Source organism: Symsagittifera roscoffensis, chromosome 8 (genome assembly GCF_963678635.1).
Source record: "Symsagittifera roscoffensis chromosome 8, txSymRosc1.1, whole genome shotgun sequence".
NCBI classification, from domain to species: domain Eukaryota; kingdom Metazoa; phylum Xenacoelomorpha; order Acoela; family Convolutidae; genus Symsagittifera; species Symsagittifera roscoffensis.
Window position 1 is genome coordinate 6,473,360 of NC_087069.1, and position 10,944 is coordinate 6,484,303.

Here is a 10,944-nt window from a genome sequence, read left to right on the forward strand (position 1 = left end):
TAACGAATCAAGGATGAACTTAAAAAGTTACCAGGACTAATGAAGGATAATAAACAAATGAAGCTTAGATTTCACATGAGCATAGAAACAAATAAAACAACCCAGTGTTTTGCAACTGGTGTTGCATTTCAGGCCATACAATAAGCCATTGCTTTAAATAAAACGATCATCAGGAGGAAAATTATGACTCGCTTCAAATAAGAGAGAATGCAAACAGAAATTCTCATAACTTTAGCTGTAAGTCAAAAGTAGACAACAATTTCGATGAAAATTCTCAAATGCGTGACAGGTCGAATAGTAAAAAACACTTCAATGGAAACAACAATTTTCATTCACTTGACCAGATCCACAACTTTCGTGAAGATGAAATTCCAGGAGACTATAACGACAATGAGTGTGAAATTGTTGATCTAAACTAGTTCGGTCTCCGTCTGAACCAAAAGTACAATTGTATTCTAACTTATACCAACATCCCGTTGAAGACAAAAAAAGTAACGATCTGGAAACCCAATTTTTACTAGACACTGGCGCAACTGTTTGCTGATTAATTTTTACAGTTAAGAACAATATTGTACAAAACAGCGTCTGCAGCTAAAATATTCTTGATCAAACACAAATGCTGTTAATGGAGAAAAACTTAATCCTATAGGTTATACTATATTTGACTCCTTTTTTAACACTGATAATCCGGTGACTAACACTGATAATCCGGTGAAAATCAAAGCATGGATTTCAGCCAAGGACGGTCGCCAGCTAAATATTTTAGGAATGGATTTCATTTCTCAAATTTTTATATCAATAATTTTTCCAAATTCCAACTTGGAATTTAAAAAATGCCTATATGAAACAATTTCTATTAGTAATATAAGAAACAAAAGTTATCCATATCTAAGATTTTATCAAAATGGTTTTCTTGATAAAAATATAACTATTGCACCAAAATCATCCCGCATTATCTCAATTTCTCCAGCAGGTATTGTTTTTAAAATAGGAACATTTTTTAGGATTAATAAGTCCTTGGAACAAAAAGGCAATAAAGCGTATAGTATAATTTGTAAGAATGAAAAAGTCAATTCCTAACGTACTAAACATTCTAGAGAATCAGAAGTAATTATAAACAACGGTTCAATATGCCAAGTTTTGAAAATATATTAAAAAAAAATAAAGTCATTTTTTCCTGCGTTAAAACCATTGTAATTGTAATTTTTACAACAGTTTTGTAACGCTTAAAGTTTTGTGAAGTTATCTTAACACTTTATTTACTGAGCAGTAAAATTAATTTATTTTTACTGAAAACAAAAGACACGAGTTTTCCAAGTTTTTTATTGGATGTCACTAATCAAGACTCTTTTTTGCGTGCTTCTACTGGTATTTCCCCATTCAAGCAATTGCGAGAAGTATTAAGCTTACTGAGGAGAAAACTTTTCAACAGAAAAACTTTCATTTGTAGAAAAAAAAATTATGCAACACAAACTATACTACAATGAATAGCGGTTCTGTATGACACCCAAAAGGATATGCCAAAATGCGTAGACAAGGATTTAATTGTTAACCGGGATCAAAAACAGTCAAGTACGCTTTTCATTATGGACCATCCTCAAAATCAAATAGATATAGAAGGATTGGAACCCAATGGCGGAGACAAAATTTTTTTTTTCGATTTCAACATATATGCAAAATGTTGCAAAAGGACAGGAGTTTAAAATAGTACAGTTTTACGAGTCATAATTATTTTCTTTTTCAGGCTGTCTTATCAACTGAAAGTTCATTATTACACTTAAGGGAAAGTAAAAATACGCTAGGTACAATAACGTGATTTATAAGAATGAAGCCTTTGATGAAAGACCTAGCCAATGTAAAATCGTAACAAAATTATGCTGCAGCATCTGATGTTCTTAGGGCCACATCGGTTCCTTCTTAGGGCCCAAATAGGGATCCATGACTTAAATTATTATCTTTGTAATTACAAAATTTAAACTAGAAGAAGTTCATCAATAAGGGCAATATCTCTTCTTTTCTTCTCAACACATTGAGTAAAATTTTCAGGAAAATCTATTATCATAAAATGGGCAAACATAGTTTTTCGACCCGACCCGCCGCAGATTTATGCCAGCATATGTTGGTGGCTTTATGTAGCCTTTTAAAACCTATGATACCACATTTTTTCAACCAATGATTTTTGGTGGCTGTACGCAGCCTTCGAGACTCTTATGATTCGCTCCTCAGATTTGGGCAAATTTCCGATTGGGTAGTTTAGAATCCACAACACACAGGCATTTAAATCTTTACATACAACAGATTTTCATAAGCAACTTTGTGAAATATGGACTGCATCATTATTATGATTGCTAACGTTAAATTTTTATATCATAAAGTTCAGGACGAAGTTTTCTTTACTAAAGATGTGAGCCTGGAGTGATACAAGGGTTTACAACCGAAGAAAAATTATCAAACTTATCTTTTTGATTATTATACCGTTTTTTTAATTTGTCTTTAATTTTAATTTTTATCGATATTCAATTTTTATTTGATTCTAATTCAATTATTTTCTATTCTTTATCAAAAATGAAACAAAATGTTGTAGTTATGACGAAAACATTGTCAAATCAAAAGCAAATTAACATTTGATTAATTCTGCTTTAAAACCACCATTATAGTATTCGATTATTTCAGTTTTTCATCCAGTAAATCCCAACTTAGAGTGTATGGATGTATGATTTGTTAATTATGTTACAATCAGGATGAAAATGAGAAATTAAAACTATTTCTCCTTTTTTCGTCGTGGTGGGTTTGTGTGCAACACAAAATACAAAAAAATTTGAGTAGGACACAAAAATCAACCATACTTAGCTTGTGTATGACACAAAACGTTCACATAATCATCTTTTGTAATAAACAGAAAATAGAATTGTGACTGGATGTTTGATAACAGAGTGGGAACCGTTTATGGACTATATACTCTCGGTTCAAGTGCACAAAATTATAATCAGAGCAAGATGAAGCTAGCGTGATGTCACTGCAGTTTTGACAAGTAAAACCCAATCTATCAGCTCGCAACACAATTGCAACCTCGATTCGATATTGATGAGTACTACCAAAATCAAGACAGCGAGTAGCAATTCTATGAAATCGTCAATGACATCAATGACAAGAAAGACGAAGGAAAAGCTCTAAAACAATTGAAAGGAGACGAATGATTCAATTTATTTCACTTTATTTTTGAACGATTTGATTTCATCCTAAAGTATAATGTTTTTTTTTTCAAATATTTAACCAAACCCTGTTTCACGATTTATTATCATAAATTGATACCAATGTAAATGTGAGTGTCGAACAACTGTTCATCTAAAAAAGGGGTTGATTTGTAGTTTTGATGGAAATGCTACACATATACAAAAGGCTCTTGTCTTAACTGTTTACATAAGATCTGCCTGCACTTTGCAGTGACTCTAATTTCTTGTGCTGAAACGGCCAGCTAAAATACTCTCATTTTCTTGAAATTTTTTCTTTTATAAGTATAACTCATAAATTTGCTCATAATAACTTTTCATAAAAAACAGAGTCACTCAGGGCTTAAAGAAATTTAAGTAAAAATTTTCTTAAGTCAAATTTAACGGACCGAGAGGAATAAACAAGAGCCACCACCCCAGCATCGGTCAATACCTCAACTGACAGTGAGGACTAGATGGTGTACCCTTACCAGCAAGGACTGCACATGAACTTCTCAGCACCTTCTCTCCGCTACTTTTTAACGAGTTTTGTAAGAAATAAAAAGTGAAAAATTGATAAAATAAACATCCCCTCCTATCCGTAAAAATTAACAAAAGATGAACAATTTTGCAAAACACTTAACCTTTGACTATTTAATCATTCTTTTTATTTTTATCTGTTTATATAAATTTCCTTTTAACACTAGGATCAGATCGACTATGATCTATGATATAATTTAACTGAGACTTATAATTTTAATTACTACTTGAAACAAAGGGATCTAACAACCGACCCCACGTTTCTCTTGGTAAAAAGTCAGATTTAGAAGAGACGTGGGACCACCACTATTCTACGGAGAACGCCGATATGTGGATACTAAAGAGGACTCTGGGACGCAATCTGGACCCGAAATAAATTCCTTGAAGACCCTGTTTTCTTGTACTGGTCTCCATTTGATTTCCTTACTCCTCTCACTAACTCTCCTCATAGACATATGTTGGTCGTCGAAACAGCGCTTACGTGGTCGTGCAATCCTACTCCAACGGGAACGCTCGAACAACTTTTGAACCCAACGTCGTGGAAGTCTCCCACCTCGAAATTCCCCAACATCGTCTCAGAACAAGACTCTGTGAGCGAAATTTCGTCGACGGTAGAACAAGACTTACAACAATCATTAGATGAGTTCGACGCCGAGTACAATTAAAATTCCTGGATCTTGTTTAAAACTCCATTTCCAATTTTCTTATTATAGGATTTGTTCTTTTAAATGGCCCCACTGTTCTTAAGTTATGTGTATTCTTATGTATACATTTGTTTGCCTGGATATATTTTATATCAGTTTAAAATTAGAATAGATTAGGTAATTTCTGTATTTTTCAGCCATTTGGGCTGTTCTGTTCAATTCGTTTTGTTTTGTGCATGGGTGTATATAGACTTAGCTTTAGCTTATTGTAAATTTTTAAGTTTTTCCCGTTGGGGTAGCTTGTGAGTTGTCCATTTTAAAAAATCTATCGACCTATGGTTTTATTTTGATACCAGCTAATTATGCCTCATATCAACCATCGGTCGATCATTCAATGAAATTGTTTTTAAAGCAGACATTTTATTTCATTCTTAATCATTTTAGTATTTTAAGTCCTTAGTTAGTCTACATACTTGTACATAATCAGGGTTAAATAATAGTAGTTTAAGATCTTTCATTAATTGCAGCGCTTCCTACAATTTGTACAATTTAAATCAAATGAAAAACAAACAAGTGAAAAAATTGTTGAACATAATAAATTTTTAGTCCAGCCATTGAAATTCAACTTGAAGAAAAATCCCTTCTTCAAAAAAAAAAGTTGTCTATCGTAACTGTATAGGAGCTTGCTTTAAATTTTGTATTATCTGCATAGAAACTTAGATGATTGACTTTTGACCCGGTCTGTCGTTGAATAATTTAATTTCCTTTTAAAGAAAAGCGTCACAGAGTGTAACAACAGTTTGAACCTGGACAAGCATTTCTTTAAGAATTAAATTTTTATAAAAAGCAGCGCTTATTCGAAAACTGTACAAATTAAATTGAGAAAAATGTGAAAGAAATAGCTGAAAATATTTAATTTTTAGTTCGGCAAATAGAATTAGACATAAAAAAATATTCCTGTTTAAAAAAGTAATCTTAACTATATATTAGCTTGCATTTCTCTTTGTAACCTTTTATTGTTAATTTTGTAGAAATTTAGAAGACTATATTTTGACCCGTTTTGTCGTTGAGGAATATATTTGCTCCTTAAAGAAAAGTGTTACAAAGTGTAACAACTGATTATACACATACAAACGTTTTTTTAAAAGATATATTTTCACAAAATGCAGCGCCTATTGACAAAATGTACAAACTAAATCAAATAATAAAAATGAACTACTTAAAAAGTTGCAAGAAGTTTCATTTTTTAGTTCATCCACTGAAATTAGACTTGAAAAAGTTCCTGCTGTAAAAATAACGGCGATCTTAACTGCATATTAGCTTGCGTTATCTTTTGTAGCAACAATTTTTTTAACTGTATTTGAACTTAGAATATTCAATTTTTACCCGGTCTGTTGTTGAAGAATTTTTTTCTTTTTTGAAAAGAACAAATCAAAGTGTAACAACTGTATAAATCATTACTATCGTTTTTTCAACAATATTTTTTTATAAAATGCAGCAATTATTGACAAACTTTACAAACTAAATCAAATAGAAAAACAAGTAAAAAAATTGCAAAAATTAGTATATTATTGTTCAACCAATCATTACGAGGCCAAACTGTGCACTGGATAGAAGCACAATGTTGTGTCTGTGTGTTCCTGGATTCCAGAGACAAGTCTTAAAATATGTTCCAAAATGTGAGTGGATTCTACAAACTAAATTTCAGTGGATTCCGCATACATATACCTGTAACGTTAGTTTTGTCGGCTCATTTGTTTTGTTGCGGATTCCGCAACAAGCAAATATAGCTAGCTGTTCTGGATTCCGCAACTGTAAGCGGAATCCGCAAAATGTAAGCGGAATCCACAAATGTAAGTGGATTCCGCAAACTGTAAGTGGATTCCGAATTTTGTTCAATACTGAATTTGCATATGAACAATTAAAAGCTGAGCTGGAATTCTTATCTCTATCAAGGGGGAATTTAAAAGCAAAGATTTAACCATTGTCAGCGGAATCCTCGAACAAGTCTTAAAACATTGGTTACCTAAATCGGTGGATGTCATCTTTTAGTATTTTGGAAACACAACAACGAATAATTTCAAAATTTGAGTCATTGAATCGAGAGTGTATGGAAAACACAGCATATCGACAAATTAGGTCAGTATTTGGGATTCCATCGATCCCAAATACTGGTCAGTATGTGAGATTGATGGAATCCCAAAAACTGTAATAATGTGGAATAAATATGGAAAATAGCCTTTATTTGGAGTCATTAGGTTGAGAGTGATTAGATATACAGCGCATAGCAAATCGTCGAATTAGTTCAGTGTTTGGAATTTCATCGATCCCAAATACTGGTCAGTAATTGCGATTCGATTAATCCCAAACACTGATCTATTCTAGTAAACTTCTATTCTAGTAAATTGCAGTAATTGAAGTCATTGGAATGAGAGTGTATGGAAAAACAACACACAGCATATCACCAAATATGGAATACCCAACGCATAGCAAATTTTCGAATTGGTTCAGTATTTGGGATTTCATCGAACCCAAATACTGGTCAGTAATTGGGAGTCCATTAATCCCAAACACTGATCTATTCGAGTAAATTTCTGTTCTAGCTAATTTCTATTCTAGTGAAATCAAATCATGTATTTAAAAGATAGAAAGGCTACTACATATGTAAATATTTGTAAAGGGAATCCGCAAACAAAATGCGGAAACCACTTACTATTTGCGGACTCAACTTACCTTTTGCGGATTCCGCAACAGCTCAATTTAACGATAGAAATTATTTATTATTTGTTTGTGGATTCCACAAACTGTTCTGGATTCGGCAATTACAGTTGCGGATTGCACAAATTTGCTGATTTTTTGAGCGATTTTGAGCGGTACAATGTTTTAGGTAATTGTTTGCGGAATCCAAAACAGCATAGAAGATCAAAGAAAAGTAGCAATGTTGCGGATTCCGCGACAAATCTGATTTTGGCCTTTTGCGGATTCCGCCTACAATGCAGAGAATGCACAGTTTGGCCTCGTAATGATGAAATTAATCTTTCAGAAAAATTCCTACTTCATAAAAAACGGTAATCTTAACTTTATATAAGCTTGCATTGTATTTTGTAAAAAGTTTTTGTTAACTGTTTTAGAAGATTGATTTTTGACTTGGTCTGTCGTTGAAGATTTAGTTTGCACTTTAAAGAAAAGGTTTCGAAGGTGTAACAACTGTTTGAGTCTGTACAAGCATTTCTTTAAAATATATGTTTTCATAAAATGCAGCGCTTATTCACAGACTCTACAAATTAAATTAAAAAATCAGGTGAAAGAAATAGCTGAAGTTACGAAATTTACATGCGTTTTAAACAAATGTTACATTTTATAACACTGTTTTCTTTACTATGCTTAACTTTTTACGTGCATTTGAAACAAACGTTACATTTTTTAGCACCTTTTTCGTAACTCTAGTGATTTTATTTTTTCATATCCCTTTAACAAAGTTCGCACAACCAGCTTCCCTCCTTCTGTCTTCGTATCAATTGTGTAACAACCAAACGAAAACCATCAACAGAATTCAGTTTAGAAAAAACCATTTCAGCGAATTTTGCACAATGAGTAGCAAAGAGAAAAGTCAAATCATTTTGCTGGATGAGCAATGGAACGAGCGCCTTAAATCGGATCCCAGTTATAAAAAATTTGCTGATTCAATTGAAAATTATTGGACACTTCACGACAAAGCTAGAAATTAGACTCGGAAACAAAAATCCAGCGACCCGAATCTCTGGACCCAGCAAAAATCCAGCGACCCGAAAAAAATAATGAGCAATGATAGAAGCATTGATTTTGTCTATACATGTTTTTATAAAATGATGAAACATTTAGTGACGCATAAATTGAAATGTTACGATTCCACGAACTGTTATAAGTTCACGTCGGTTCTGAACTTATGCGGTGCACCCGGTGGTTTCTGCAAAATCTTACTAGAATGCGATCAAACTACAAACATTGACGTGTTCACATTGCCAGTAGAAGAAGATGGGATTCCAATGCGGATTGAAGACTCCAAAATTTCAGTGAACAAGCATGGATCAGACTATGGTGACATTTTTCAATTGGCCTCTCTTGTTAAAGGTTAGATATCTACTCATAAAGGGGCGCATCTAGGTTTTCCTCGAGGGAGCGGATTGGATTTTAAAACATAATAAAAGTTTTGTTGACCTTTTTTTAGGTCGACCAAATTGAGTTTCCGAGTGCTCCCAGAACACTATAAAAACTAAATTTGGACAAATTTGGAGCGTTTTGCGCCGCAAGCAAATTAAAAAAAAATAGGTCAAAAAGGATGTTTCTGAGCAGTTTTTGGATAATTTTGATTAGAAAGTTGCGTTTTTATGGCGCGCCTCCTCCTCAATATAAGCATATAATTGGCACCGAAGGCGCTTTTAGAAAAGTTTTAGGGTCGGTCGTCCACAGATAGAGTTCTTAAGAAAAACCAATAGGGGTAACCTTTGAGTCGGCAGGGTGTCGAATCCGCAGGGTGTCGAATACCTCCCTCCCCCTCCCCCTAAATCCGCCCTGTACTCTTATACTCAAAACAAGTGCTCCTTTTTTATAGCACAAAACCAAAAAATGTTCATCGTGAACAAAAACTATTTGAGAGAAAAAACGGCGTATGTTTGATTAGATATGAAATTTGCAGAAAAGGTTTTTCGATCAAGATTTTATACAAGCCAAAGTCTTGTATGATCTCTCGAAACTATACTACCATTTTAACATTAACTTTTTTTGATCCCTAAAAGCTCGAAGATAAAGCTAGGATGTTGGCGACAAAGGACTCCTTGTTGAAAGCTCGTCAATTTTCTGTGTTCCCCATCCCTGAAATTATTACGTGGCTAACAGGGGCGGATCTAGAATTTTCTCGAGGGCGGGATTTTCAAAAAAAAAATTTATGTTTCGTCAATTTTTTTTGGCTCAACCAAATTGATTTTCCAAGCTCCCCCAGAGCAATAAAAAGACTCTGTGTGGGCCAAGCTTTCTGCGCATCAAGAAAAATTTTGAAAAAAAAGAGAAAAACGGGCCAAAAAAAGGCATTTTGGAAAATTTTGACCAAAAAAATTGCACTTTTTCGGCGCGGTCTCCCCTTATTTTGTTATTCCATTTTTTGTTAGAAAATCTTGTCAGCTGGGATGATAAATACAAGCTAGCGATTATGGATGGGTCGTGCATGAAAACGAAGCTTATTGTTATCCATACGGATACAGTAGATACCGATCAGAACTGTTATCCATTCGGATATACTAGAACTCTGTCTACCTAAAACAATACGTCTATCCTAAATGCTAACCATATATACTTATGTAACATTATGTAAACTGAACCATATAGAAGTCTGATCTAAATTAAGTACCTATTAAACCTAACACCATATTCAATAGTTATTTATGAGTCTCTGTCTCTCTCATGATTTCGAGGTCAGATTCGAATCAGACTTAACTTTATTAACTGAATTTAAGTTGCTCTCTAACTATTCGTATTTCTATTCTCAGTTAGCGATTAAGCATAGACTTTGACTACATAGATTACATAGCTTACACCTCACCTAACGGCTGAGGGTATAACATGGCGCAGCCAGCACTCACAACAAAAAACCCACTAGGTATCGCCCCATTCTGGTAAAAAGCCTCGGCGGAACCTCCAACGGAGTGGGAGAAGTGGAATCAGCAACTCTACTTAGGAATTGTCGCAAAAGATGGCATAAACCTACAAAAGCTATTACGAGACCCACCCGCAGTGAGAAAACCGCAAGAACCCGGGTATGAACTTCCTATAGAAGGGGAAACTCAATCACAAACCAGGGACAGGAACATTCGTAACCAAGAGAAAAAGATACAATGGGATAACCAATGTGCCCAATTGGACAACTTGGGACCCACCGTGGATGGAATACCATGGGAGGAAGCCGACATAAAAGTCAGAAGCTATATTTATCTCAGTCTTGGAAACGAAGGTCAAAGACGTCTGAACCAACATTACCCAGACCTAAAGATACAAGAAATATCAACGAGAGCAATCTGGAATCGATTAGAGCACCTCTTCATTAAAGACCGTAATGTTACATTTGATAGATACGAGGCATTCACAAGAAAGCAGAATAAAACAGAAACGCTGGAACAGTTCCACTGCGGTCTCACGGAATTGGTCATCAAGGGAAACTTCAAATGTCCTAATTGCAACAATAACACGTTAGAAACAGAAATTATCCGAGACTAATTCACAGCAAATATGACAAACGATGAAGTACAAAAAGACCTACTAGCCGAGACCAGAACCCCGGAGCAAGCGTTTGAATATGCAATACGCAGGGAAAAAGGGTTGGAAAACCAAATTCAAGTCCGCAAGCAGGGTTCATCGACAAATCCTTCTCATCAAACGGGCATAAAAACTGAACCAATTGGGTTCATTCAAAGAAGAGGAGGGGACCCTTACCGTAACAATAGAAGGGGAAACAATAGAGGTCGAGGACAACCACAGCGGGGAAGCTCGCAACGACAAGATAGAGACAGAAAACAATCTTG